At 39.3% G+C, this 13709-nt stretch overlaps 1 protein-coding gene across 2 annotated transcripts in view; it reads right to left on the bottom strand.

The window, feature by feature from the left end:
• OGDH (oxoglutarate dehydrogenase) overlaps positions 1-13709 on the bottom strand; it is an 89918-nt gene that overhangs the window by 24164 nt on the left and 52045 nt on the right. The window lies entirely within an intron of this gene.

The following is a 13709-nucleotide window of genomic DNA, read 5'->3' as shown; positions in this document are numbered from 1 at the left end:
AACCCCATATTGGAGGTGGAAAGAGCCACAAAAATGCTTGAAGCAAATTAATCTAAAAGCATGTGAAAATAGGTAAAAAGGGAATTAAAGTGGAGCAGGAGGAATTTCTACAAAAGAACAATTTAGTCGGGCATTAGATGACGATAGTGCCCGGAGTGACAGAAATGTGGGGAGGTGCAGGAGTGAAAAAGAAACACACCAAGAAGCCAGTGCAAGTGGTAAGAACAGCTATGCCCATCATCTGGCTCTTGACAGCTTTCTTCTGAAAACACCAGATACTATACCTCTTATCAGGAGCCATCCATTTCACCTCCCTCCGCCAAATCCAATTACTTAACACTCACTACTTGTCTGGAAATGCAATTCTTATGGATTTAAAGAAAAAAGAGGGGAAACAAAGGAAAGTTCTTTCTTTGGCATTAAAAACTTGTTTCACTTCGTACTTCAGAGATGGGACGATACCTGGAGTCAAGTAAAGGGGCAATCAAAGGAATCACTGGTGCTTGAGTACTTTATGCCATTTCCTCAGATTCCAAGAACATACATGAAATAAAGAGCTAACCTATAAAGTCTCCAACATATGAGTGGTCAGGTGAGATGGTTTCAGTTTCCTAGCCAAGTTAAATGAGTGATTGTTTCCAGACAGGTTTGGGAACAAATGACTTCACTTATCTAATGCTTTAACATACTTTAAAAAGTCTTAAAAGCAAACTATTTTAAGCACTGTTTTATTAAAAATAAATTGGCTTTCCCCTCTAAATTTAATAGTATGCTTCCCCACCCTCCCAAAAAGTATGCTGAGAGCAAGCAATGGTTTAATTAAGCCTACCTACCTCATTTCCCCCCCAGTGCATCACGAATGATCACTTTCCAGCCATGCAGAAAAGTAAAGAGGACTGGCCAAACAGAGGCTCATTCACTGGCAAACTATTCTACGGTGTTTATTGGAAGTGGGGAGAAGGATGGATTAAAACCATTTGGGGGAATTTTTTTCCTAACTGATAAAATTAGACCACGGGCAGGGGCAGGTCAGAGACCAGCATGTTAAAAAAAAATACACATTTGAGGGTGAACTTTTTTTTTTTTTCAACTTAAAAAAACCCAAGTTTTCAATTGGGTGAAGGTCAACAGAGTAGATCAGTTTTACACTCAATTCATACACATTGTTTCATCTTATTCATTTTAATCCCCTAAACGTAACATCTTCCACCCAACCTCTGTCTGTATTTCCCATCATCCCACCTTTCCTAACCCTTCTGATTTTCTACCTTGGGCAAATGCGGCTCTCTTGATTCCAAAGGCCCTTTACTACTTTTCTCCTCATAGAGCTGTCAATTATTTAGCTAAAATCTGAGCAACAGGGGCAGAACTCAATTCCAGATTCAAAAAAGTGACCAAGGGCCATAACCTTAGGGATTCCACCAGTCTATCTGACCAGCACGCCTAGTCTCGCTCATGAATGAGTTTTGTTCCATATTTTTGTCTCATTCTATGCAGGACCTTCACATACGATCCCTTTCAGAGCAGCTGGTAGTTTTGCAATAGTTGGGCAGCATCTTGCTCTTCCGATCTAAGGATTATGAAGACTGTTATTCTCGTGAGCTATTAGCCCCTAGACTACTTTTTTATGTATCTTTGATTTTTCATTACTCTCCCTTTCCCGGGACAGGGAAAAAACAATAGTTGTACCCCAGGTAGCCACTCACAAGTTTTTAAGATTTTAAGCGATAGTCACCAAATTAAGGTATAGAACAATGTCTTTATTACAACAATTGACCTTGGAATCACTCAAGACTCGGTTCCGAGTGCCCAGAGCCAGAGCCAAGGTGTCTGGTTATGTCTACTAAGTTTTCAAAACTTAGTCCATTCTATGCTCCGTCACATCCACAGATATATTTGCAGCAGAGGTAGATGGTGTTGTTAGGTGCTGTTGAGTCGTTTCTGACTCATAGCCATCCTGTGTACAACAGAAGGAAAACACAGAAACTCACAACTGATGCCCTCCTCCAGGGGTTGGTCTCGCTTGACGTGACCAAGTATGTGAGACAAAGTCTCATCATCTTTGCCTCTAAGGAGTATTCTGAACGTACTTCTAATGACAGATTTGTTTGAACTTTTGGTGGGCCATGGTATTTTCTAGATTCTTCACCAACACTGTAATCTAAACACATCCATTCTTCTTTGGTCTTCTTTATTCAGTGCCCAAACTCTCACATGCATAGAAAACACCATGGCTTGAGTCGGGTGCACCTTAGTACTCGGAGTAACACCTTTGCGTCAAAATGTTAAAGAGGGCTTGTACCTAATGCAGCGTGTTGTTTGATCTCTTGACTGATGCTTCCGTGAACACTGAAAGTGCAAGACAAAATTCTTGACAACTTCAACCTTTTTTTCCCCATGTACAACTCTGATGCACACTTCTCGATTGTACGCCATGCAGTGTTCCCTTGCTGTATGCACAACTGCCTCTTGATCCATGTTGCAATACTGAAGCTTGAGGGTTGATTTTTTCCCTTTCAATTCTTTCCATTTAAGAGTATGCTGGGTGTGCTCTTGAAATGTCCTTTTGAAGATGAACGCGATACTGTTCCTCTGAGAATCTGTCATTCCCAGCATAGTAAACCATAAAATTTTCTGATTCCAAATGGCCAATACCAGTCCATTTTGGCTCACTGAAACCTAGGAACATCAATCTTCACCCATATTCCATATCATTTGACAACTTCTACTTTTCCTAGATTCATACACTCCAAGGTATGCTTACTAATGATTACAGCTATTTCTTCTCACTGAGTCACGCTCCAACAGCAAATGAGGGTCTCAAAGGCTTTACTCCACCTGCGTCACTATGGTCAAGTCCACGTTGAGAAGGTAGCTTTTCCTCAGCCACACTGAGTGCCTTCTGATCTGAGGCGTTCATCCTCTGGCACTGGCTCTGCTTCCGTCCATTCAGAAGGTTTTCAGTGTCTGACCAGGTTTCAATGCTGTCCATAAGGTTTTCTGTAGCTACGTCCTCAGAAGTGCAGTCTGTTCCTTCTTCCTAGTCTGTTCTTAGTCTGGAAGCTCTGCGGAAACCTGTTCACTTTGGGTGACCCGGCTGGGATTTAAAATACCAGTGACATAGTGTCCAGCATCACAGCAATACATAAGCCACCACAGTACAACATACTGTCAAGTGGTACAGCAAACTAAATATCCATAAGAAATATCCGTCAAGCCTTACATATTTGTGGATACACTCCCAATCTCCCTCCCAAACCCATTCAGCGTATATATCTATCCATACATCTACTCATAGGTCAGTTATCGCACCATTCACCGTTGCTGATTTAACCCTTACATTCCCCCCAATGTCTTACCCTGCCAATATCACTTTTTGACAGTCTCTCTTATTAATATTGACTTCCCCATAAACCAAGTTCTTGAAATTCAGTAGACACACTCTGTATTTGAAAATTTTGTAACTACACTAAATAAAGTGGGGTTTTTGATTCTCATAAGGCCAAGAATATCCCCATATGAGAATCCTATACTTCTTGAACTCTGAAATGAGGTGAAACCATGCGTATTAGGAGTATTAAACAAAGATTCAGATTGTAGTGATCCCAAACAACTCTAATACTCTGGTCCTTACTAAATGTGACGTCCTTCACTTAAATTACACTGAATTTACCAAGGAGACGTATAATGAATCTCAAAAGTGCTGGTCACTACTCTGAGTTTTTCAGTCACTTGAAAAATTAAATCTAGACACTTTTTCTCAGAAGATGGAAAAGATGTATCCTTTTATATGAAAAGTCCTGGAAAAAAATATATAACTACAAGATGACTCCGAAAAGTAGAAATATTAGTAAGGGGCCAAGGGACCCAAGAAATTACACAGCAGAACTCCTTTGGTTTTCTTTGGGTCTCATATCCCAAGCTTGAAGCTGAAGACGCCAGCAACTCCAATTAATAGATTTTTTAAGTTTCAATAAAAACATGCTATTCTTAACCAAAGAACCAACAATAAGTCAGCCTAGTGAAACAGGAAACTAAGACAACAACAACAAAATCCTGTTCTCTCTAGCCAATGAACCAACAAAAGATCTGCTATAAAGAAGATTTAAATAAAATGTCATGTCTTAGGTTCAATAAAAAGATTAATCACTTATAACAGCAATAAGAACCAGTAAAATATCAATGAGAAAAGAGAAAACCAAAACCAAGATAGGTTAGAATGAGCTGACAAATATCTTAAATTGTAATCATAAACAGGTTTAAATAAATCATTAAGAACATGCTTTAAACACAGGAAAACAAGGCTCAGCAAAAGAAAACAAACAGAAAAATCAAGTGGAAATTTCTAAGCAAAATATGTAGTGATAAAATCATTAGATTTGTTTAACAGCAGAATGGATAGAAAAAGAAACCCAGTGAATTTGAAGACAGAACAATAGCAACTACCAAATCTGAACAGAGAGAGAAAAGAAAATGAATAAGCTCAGAGACACGTGGGATTATAACAAAAGAATTATCAGTTGGCTTTAGGAATGAAGAAAGGTAGCAAGCTTAAAAAATTAAAGAAAAAGAAAACTGTCCAAGTTTAGCAAATGACTTAGCATAAAGATTCAAGGTTAGAGCACTCAAGGGATAAATCCAAGTAAATCCACACCAAAACACATTATAAGTAAATTTCTGAATACTAAAGAAAAGTCTTGAGAACATTGAGAACAAGAACACGGTACCTTTAAGAGGGTAAAACTCAAGCTCATGGTCAGTGAGTCATTAAAGCTCCTAATGACCCTAGAGGGCAGACTAGAAATGCCTGTTTGGTTTCTGAGACTGTTAATTTTCATGAGTAGAAAGTCTCATCTTTCTCCTGCAGAGCACCTGGTAGCTTTAGACTGCTGTTAAAAATTTGATATGAGACTTGTCTGCAAAATAATTTTTCCAGAGTACAAAAATATCTTTAAAAACTATGAAGATGCACTACCGAGAAAACCTGTCTGCTGTCATCCACTGATCTTATGTGTTTAAACACATTGTGTTTGGGCTAAAACATGTAAGAAATAGAAGCCTAATAATATTTTTTTTACTTACCTTCACATTTTACTATAATAAAAAAAAATCACTATAAAATCATAGTTTTAAAATGTTAAGCAACTCAGAAAACTAGAAAAAATGAGTCAAAAATAGAAAACAAAAATTAAAGTAACATTTCCATTAAATATAAATAGTCTAAATACAAGTTTGTGCCACTTTATCTCTATAAAATATTTGTAAAATAGAACCATTATGTGGCTTGTATATTAAAACCTTTAATAAAAAAAACCTTATAGGAACCCAAGCTGGTCATCCTTGCTGCTGTCGCTGGAACTGCTGGCCGAAGATGGAGGACGGGGTGGCGGCAGCAGGGTTGGAATGATGAGAGGAAGCGAGCAGAGGGGTATGGAGTACACCCCATGCTGCCCACTGCTCAGCCAACCAGAGCAACAGAAACAGCCCGGGGCTGGCAACCATCACACAATGAACAAAGCCCCAAACTCATACTCACAGCCACATCCTCTCCCTAACCTGCCTGGATCCCACCCGTGGATCAGTGCTGGATCTGGCAACTTTTAAAACCATTAGGGGTAAACAAACAAAAAGGAAGCCTCTCTCTTTTAAAGCAAAAAGCACAGAACAATCTTAGGGGACCAAAAACGGTATACAGTTGGATACTAACCAAACCAAAGTCACACATATCTGAAGCACAAGACAGATTTAAAAGGGAGGGGGGGAGCATTCCCCCCCAAAAAAAACACCCCCAACCCAAACAGCTACATGAGAAGGCTTAAAAAGATAAGTGAATCTTTCCATTAAAAAGAAAAAAGATCATTGACACACACCAGCCGGTGTGACCTAAGGATCCTAAATAATACTAAGTACCAGGTTTGCAGCAAGCTATTGAGGACAGTGAAAACCCAAAATGCATAAAGAGACTTTGCAGGGATTAAGCTTCATGGGCCTGCTTGAACTCCTGACTATGGGACTGGAACCGCCTTGACTAGCCTCTCAGAAAGAGTTCCTCCGGACGCCTCCTCACAGTGCCCTCACAGGCCAGCGGGGGGACTGCTTCAGCGGGATGCCGAGACGATGATTCTTTATTTTTTAATGTGATTCTTGTCTTTCTCCTGCATAGTGGCTTGCTAGACTTTCTGTTAGCAGAATGCAGATATAGTTAGGTTAAAATTTTAACATCTTATCATTTGATTTCCTGTTTGACATATTCTAATTTTATTATTTTCTCTTTTCTTTTAGATCTAAGTTTTATGTATTTTATTTTTCCTTATATGATTTTCTTCATAGGAAATCAGGATAGGCAAATCTATAGAGACAGTACAGATAAATAGTTTCTTAGGATTACGGGAAGGGTGGTTGGGGAAATGAGTTAATAATGGTAGCACAAAAGTGAAGAAATATTTTTAAAATGAAGAAAATGTTCTAAAATTGGTGATGACTGTATGGCTTTTTTAATATCTTCAAACCATTGAATTATACAGTACATGAATTATGTCAATAAAACGGTTTTAAAAATCATGAAAAATATCTTTCCATTCATTTTTCCCCAAAATTTCAAGTGTTGTCAAAAAAAACCCCCAACAATTTGAAGGAAAAGATGTCATATAAACATTAATTACATAAACCAGAACTTTAGAACAAAGAAAATTACCAGACAAAAAGGGATATTATATATAAAGAATAAATCTACTAAGACTTTCCATTCCTAAATGTCAATGCACCAAATAAGAGTTATAAAATACATAAGCCCAAAATCAACAGAAATGAAAGGGGAAATAAATTCAAAATTAGAGTCGGGAGACTGTTCAACAAGGGATAGAACAACTAGAAGGAAAATCAGCAAAGACGGACAAGAATCCAAAAGCCACTGTCCAAAGGATGTAATCAGCAGTTGCTGAATACGCTGTCACACAAGGGCAGAATACATGTACTTTTCAAATGTCCAGGAAAAATACCAAAATAGACCACATCCAAGGCTACAAAATAAATCTCAACAAATTTAAGAGACTTAAATCACAGGACACATTCTCTAACTTCACTGTAAGCAAATAATTGAGAAATAACATACACTTCTAAATAACACATGGGTTAAAAAAAGTCTCAAGAGTATGTACACACACACACACACACACACACACACAGGGTAAAAAATTTGTAGGATAAAGACTTCGGAATCTTGGAGGGCAAAAAGTCAAGAGAAGTAAAACTTCCACACCCCAAGACCGTGGGTGCAGGTGGAGGAGGAGGGGGGAGAGGAACAGGATCTGCCAAATCTGGGAGCAAAAAGCAGTAGGAGCTAAATCAATGCTGTTTCTCCAGAGATCCAGATGCTTGGAGCAAGTACAGGCCCCCACGCCCCCAGGTGGATTGGGGCTATGGAGTCAGTACTGAACTGGTGGAGCTGAAAGCAAGAGGCAATGCTCACTCCTAGCACCCCAAACTCCCCTGCCCTCCGGCACCCGGCACTCTCCTGGTGCCCACCCACAGATACCCCACAGCTACACACAGCTGAGGGAAGAGCCTGCCCACACCACTTAAAACCACATACCCAGGCAGTTCTCCAGGACTGAGAAAGAGCCCTCAGGGGGAAAAGAAACCTTTTCCAATTTCTTTTTATTTTGTGGTTTCCATTATTTCTTTCCTGCACATGATCCAACATCCTTCCACCCTTAACAGCTGCAATATGAAGTCACAGAGACAGCAATCTGGTCCAAGTGAGAAACTGAAAAATAAGGCACAAAGAAGTGAACACACATAGATCAACACAAATGAATTCTAACAAGAGATGCTCTGTAAAGATCAGAAAAACATTAAGAATGACAAGGGCTTTCAATGGATAAAAAAAAAAATGACCTAGCCAGTTACAGAAAAGAAAAAAAAAGAACAACCTAAAATTCTAACACCAAAAACAACCAAACAAATCCTGAAGGAGGGCTGCTATGATTTATAATGGTTTCAATGAGTCCATTTAGCTTTGGTTTTAGAGCATTGCTTTTAAATGGTCATTCTTTGTCCACATGATGGAAAGGGAAACCTCTCTTCCGTCTCCACACCACGTTAAGTTCCTGCGCTGTGCTCATCAGAAATTAGACACTTTAAAAGCGCAAAGTAATATAACTGAAGCAATTAAAAACCAAATTATTGAGGTTGAAGACAAACCTCTCAATTTCACGATAAACAAATAAAAGATAAAATCTGAAAAAAAAGGCTAAGAATTATGTGGGACACCATCAAGAGGAACAACTGCATTCTCAACCGGGATTCCTGATCAGGAAGAAACAAAAAAATCCACAGAGAATATACTACAAGAAAAATCTGGCAAAAATGCTCTCTACCAGCATAAAAGACAAAATAACTAAGAAGCTGAGAGAACCCCAGGTAGGATAAACCCCTGGAATTCGTGAGGAACAGCTAAAACATTACTAGGAAATTTACAGCAGCAACCACATTAGTTCGAAAAGACAAAGAGTAAAAAAATTACCAACATCACAATGTCATTATGGATTTTGCATAGATCAAAGGGTAAGAGCACTGTAAACAATACTACCCACAAACATTTGAAAACCTAGATGAAATAAACCAATCTAATGGCAACCTCGAGAAAGGACAAAGCTGAAATAGTAAAAGGCAGAAATCAATGAAATTCCAAAAACAGAAAAATATTTTTAAATTGAATTCTTTGAAAACAGTCAATAAAATTTGACAGACTTCTAAACAAAGAGAAAAATCACCCAACATCAGAATGTCATTACACACCTGGCAGACATCCAAAGGATAGTATAAGCAATTCAAAGGTTAAGAATACTATGAAATAAACCAGTTCCTCAAACGAAATTATTGCTATTTACCCAACAGAAAATTTGAATCGCGCTGTGATTATTAAGGAAATTGAATTAGTAAAGTTCCTGAAAACGAAATCTCTAGGCCTGGAAAATTTTGCAATGGATTTAAGACTCATACACTGAAAATTATAAAACAATGCTGAAAGAGACTCAAGACCTAAACAGAAAGGCATTCTGTGCTCATGAAGTACTAGACTTAACATGAGGGGACTTCAAAAAGTTCTTCAGCTGTGCTCAAGAGACAGATGGACTTCCGGCTCCTGTAGCCTGAAAAACCCCATCCTAGAGGGTTGCTTTGATTTGTAAATAAGTCAATGGCAGTCAGTTTAGCTCTGGTTTCAGGCCCTAGAATGACATGTTCCTTAATAAACACTATCTCCCACCCAGGAGATGGAAACTGTAAATGCTGACCACCAACTTCTAGAACGTGTGGTCTGGAACCCAGTCTAGTGCTTCTGTAACCTCACTAGAGGAGCCAGAGGCCATCAAGTCCAGCACCAAGACTCAAGGGGACAGACAGATTAGGTCAGGGGAGAAGCAGCAGCTTTTAGCCCTGTGATAATACTCATAGGCCTGTGCTTTCAGGGAGTCATCCCAGATGAAATCCTTCCCTTCCTCATTTGACCGAGTCACGCAGAGAAAGGAACTGCCACACCTGTGCTGAAGGAAACGAGTTTGCTGAAGCTTGACCCAAACTTCCCACTATTGAGGTGATCCTAAAAAAGGTGCAGCTGCACTATGTGTAGGAGGCGGGAGTGCATTGTAGATGGGAACTGCACAGCCCCAACTGGTTTGCTACTCACCTGCACATACGCCTCTCGGGACTCATCCTGGGTTGCAGGGTGTCATGGAGGGAGGACGGAGTCCTCAAGCTACTTGCCCAATGCACCTTTCAGCTCTCAGTCCGCATCAGCTCCAGGACCTCATCCTGGAATCTGTCTTCTTGCTCAATGACCACACCCACCGGGGGCTCAGATGCTTGCAGCCCCCTTGGAGTCCCTTACGATAACCATTTGGATATATAGATATATTTTTAAATTCTGGCCTGACCTAACTGTCCTGTGTGCCAGCACCAGCCACCTAAGGGCTGTGGGTTTGAGTGGTCTTCCCAGGGTTAGCCTGTTAGAGAGAGCCTCAGCTACCCTCTAGTCCATCCGAACTTAGCTGCCTGTGGCATCAATGACTCGAGCTCAGGACCTTGTAGCCTGCTCTGGGCCACCACTCCCAGCTCAGAACGTTGATGTCATGGAAACCCAGTTTCTTTGCATGTCCTGCAGGACCTGCTGCATCACACGACTCTGCACTGCAAGTTCACCCTCAGGGAGCGCTCTTTCCTCCTGCATTTCTACATGGGCTCTCAAGGTTCTCTGCACCTGGGCACTCTTCTTGGTTGGTGGAAGATCTGAAGCTGACCCTGAAGGCTAACAGGCCCTGCTCTTTAACCTTTGCTCAGACTTCCTAACAGTGATGTAATCATTACCCATATGGACCACTGCTTTTTTTCCCCTTTAAGTTGGGATTTCATGCATTTATTAAAATTTCAATCACATCACGTAGAATTATATAATTGCTACCACAATCAGTTTCCAAACAGTCTTTTTCTACATGGATTCCTTAACATCACCTCCTTTTCACCCCACCTCCACCATTGTACCCCCAGGCCCGAACCCCTTATTCAACTTGCTGTCCCTCTAGGTTCATCAATCCTAGATTTCACATACCAAAAAATGGAAAAGCATTTAACATACAGCTTCAAGAAGGTGACCTCCATTGACATAACACCTCTGAGATACACTCTAGTATGAGCAAACAAAAACAACACAACCCAAACAAAAAATACAGAAAGTTTTTGGAACCAGATCAGGTCCAGCCCGCATCATAGGTGGGATTGAGTGACAAAGTTTCAACTCTTCAGGTCAGATTTATGCCTTCAATCTTCTATATTCCTCTCTGCCAAGAGGCAATGTGATGGGCCCTTAGCTCAACAACCAGCGGTCCAGGCCAACAAAAAGGTAAGCTAGCTTGATGGAACTTTTCCATCATATCAAGATTAAGGGGTTAGCACTCCACCCCATTCTTCCAACCACTGCTTAGCTACTCACAGAAGATCCCATTATGGAGTTGGTTACATTTAGTTAGGTGACATCTCAGAAGAATTTGGAACAGCCAAGTGGACTTAACCCGAATGATCACAGGTGCCACTGAGTCAGTTCTAACTTAGAGCTATCCTACACAGAAAACAAACCAAACAGCCCAGTCCTGTGCCATCCTCGTAAGCTTTCCTACATTTGAGGCTGTTGTTACACGGTCTCAAATCACCTTGTGGAGGGTCTTCCGTTTCTTCATTGTAGCTCTACTTTGATCAAGCACAATCTCTCTCTCAAGGGACAGATTCCCTTCTGATAACATGTCTACTGTATGAGAGCCTAACTCTGGACATGCTTGCTAAGGAACATTCTAGCTATGCTTCTTCCATGACAGGTTTGTTCACTATTCAGGCAGTCTATGGTCATATTCAACAGTCTTTACCAACACCATAATTCAAATCAATCAGTTCTTCTTTAATTTTCCTTCCTCGTTGTCGAGCTTTACTTGCACATGAGGCAATTAAAAATACTACGGCTTGGGTCAAGTGCACCTTTGTCTTCAGAGTGACAGCTTTGCCTCCTAAGGGGTCTTTTTGTGGCACATTTGCAAATGCAACTCGTGGCTTGGTTTCTTGACCGCTGTTCCCATGGCTATTGAGTGAGAATGCAGGTAAAATGAAATCCTAGGCAGTCTCAGTCTTTTCTCCATCTATAACATTCCTGCTTTAATCCAGTTGTGGATATCTTTGTTCTTTATGTTGAGGTTTAATGCACACTGAAGGTTATAGTCTTTGATCTTCCTTTAAGTCCTCTTCAATTTTAGCCAGCAAGTTGTGGTACCTCATATGTGCAAAGACACACATGTATAAGGTATATTCATAAGCACACATATACGTGTATGCTTATACATATGTGACTATATATACATAATAAAGAACATGGGGATAATTTGAGATACATCTGAGGTACAACCAAACACGTCACAGGATTGTTTCCTGATTTGAAGGTCTAGGACGACAGTCTTGTGGAATCAGAATATAATTAATAAAGTTTACATTCTACATCCTAGTCTGGGGCATTAAAATCTTGCAAGTGGCCATCTAAGATACAACTATTAAGTATTAGTCTCTACTTACTCAAAGCAAGAGAAAGTTAATACTATTCATAGGAACTACTATGAATAGGACTAATAGTCTGCACGACCCACAGTCTCATCTAATCTTTGAACAGAAGAATTAGAGAGTACCTGGCTATCACTCTGAACTTTCTGACGAAGGCCATGACAAACAGACCCTACAGAATGGGGTCTACAGAAAAAGTCAGATAAGAACCACAAATTCCCAAAATTAATTTTTAAAAAGCAGACCTACTGGACTGATGGAACTGAAAGACTCCTTGAGACTACTACTCTGAGGTACTCTTCAAACCTTGAACCACATCTTAACTTGATAGTGTAACCAATTTCATTGAGCCACCGGCGTCAATATTATTGAATGGAAACAGAAACGTATGCAAGCTTTCACTGAAAACATAGTATTTTTTAATAAAAAATGTAATGTACTATATTAAGTGAAATACTACTCAATCATAATAAGGAAAGCAGAAAAAGCACTTAAAAATTATTCATGATAAAAACTACCAGAAAAATGGGAATAGCAGGAAACTTACCTGGATAAAGAACATTTCTCAAAAATAAAAGAAGTACAATGGGCTAGCCAGGAAAGTCATGATCTACTTTAAAAAAATATATATATACAGCTAACAAAGCAAGAAAAAAATGAAAATGCACTGAGATAATTTACAAATTAAACTGTTCATATTTGCAGATGACAGAAAACTCAAAGGGAAAACTAGGCCACAAGATATAAGATATACATGACTTTTTAAAAAAATTTCTACCTACCAGCAATGAACACATGGACACCAACATTTTAAAAATAAAACAGGGCTAAATCTAAAATATGTACAGGACTTGAGAACTACAAAGCATTGGTGAGAGAAATCAAAGAATCTCTAAGTAAATGGAGAGACATGTTCACAAATGAAAGTTTAAACACAATTCTCCATAAAATAGTCTACTGTTTTATACTCAATTCTTATCAAAATGTCAAGTTTTTTTAATCTGGATATAACATGCTTATTTTAAAGATTTCGAGAAAGGAAAAGGCCCTAGATAGCCAGAGAATTTTGAGCAAGAGAAAAGTTTCCAATGTGAAGGCTAGTACTATATAGTGACAGCATGGTTTTGGTGAAGGGTTAGACAAAGATTTTAGGGACAGAACAGAGACTTCAGATATAGGGACATTTACAAGTACAGCCAAAGGATTTTTGACAAGGAGAAAAGGAAATGCAATGGAGGAAAAATATCCTTTTCAATAAATGATGTTGGAGAAAAAGACCCTAATCTTGATATAATTTTGGACCTTATATAAAAGTTAACTCAGAATGGGAGGGGAGTTTAAATGTAAAATGTAGAGTTATAAAGCTCTTTGAAAAACAGGTGGGGAAGTAGGAAGCGGGGAGGGAGGGGAAAAATGAGGAGCTGATACCAAGGGCTCAAGTAGAATGCAAATATTTTGAGAACGAGGAGGGAAACAAATGTACAAAAGTGCTTGACACAATGGGTGTATGTATGGATTGTGAAAAGAGTTGTACAAGCCCCCAATAAAATGATTTTTTTTAAATAAAAGAAAAATAGGTGGGGGGAAAACTTATAGGGTGGAGTAGAGTTCTTAAA

The sequence above is a fragment of the Tenrec ecaudatus genome, chromosome 9 (assembly GCF_050624435.1).
Source record: "Tenrec ecaudatus isolate mTenEca1 chromosome 9, mTenEca1.hap1, whole genome shotgun sequence".
In the NCBI taxonomy this organism is placed as follows: Eukaryota; Metazoa; Chordata; class Mammalia; order Afrosoricida; family Tenrecidae; genus Tenrec; species Tenrec ecaudatus.
This window is presented reverse-complemented; position numbering and strand designations above follow the sequence as displayed.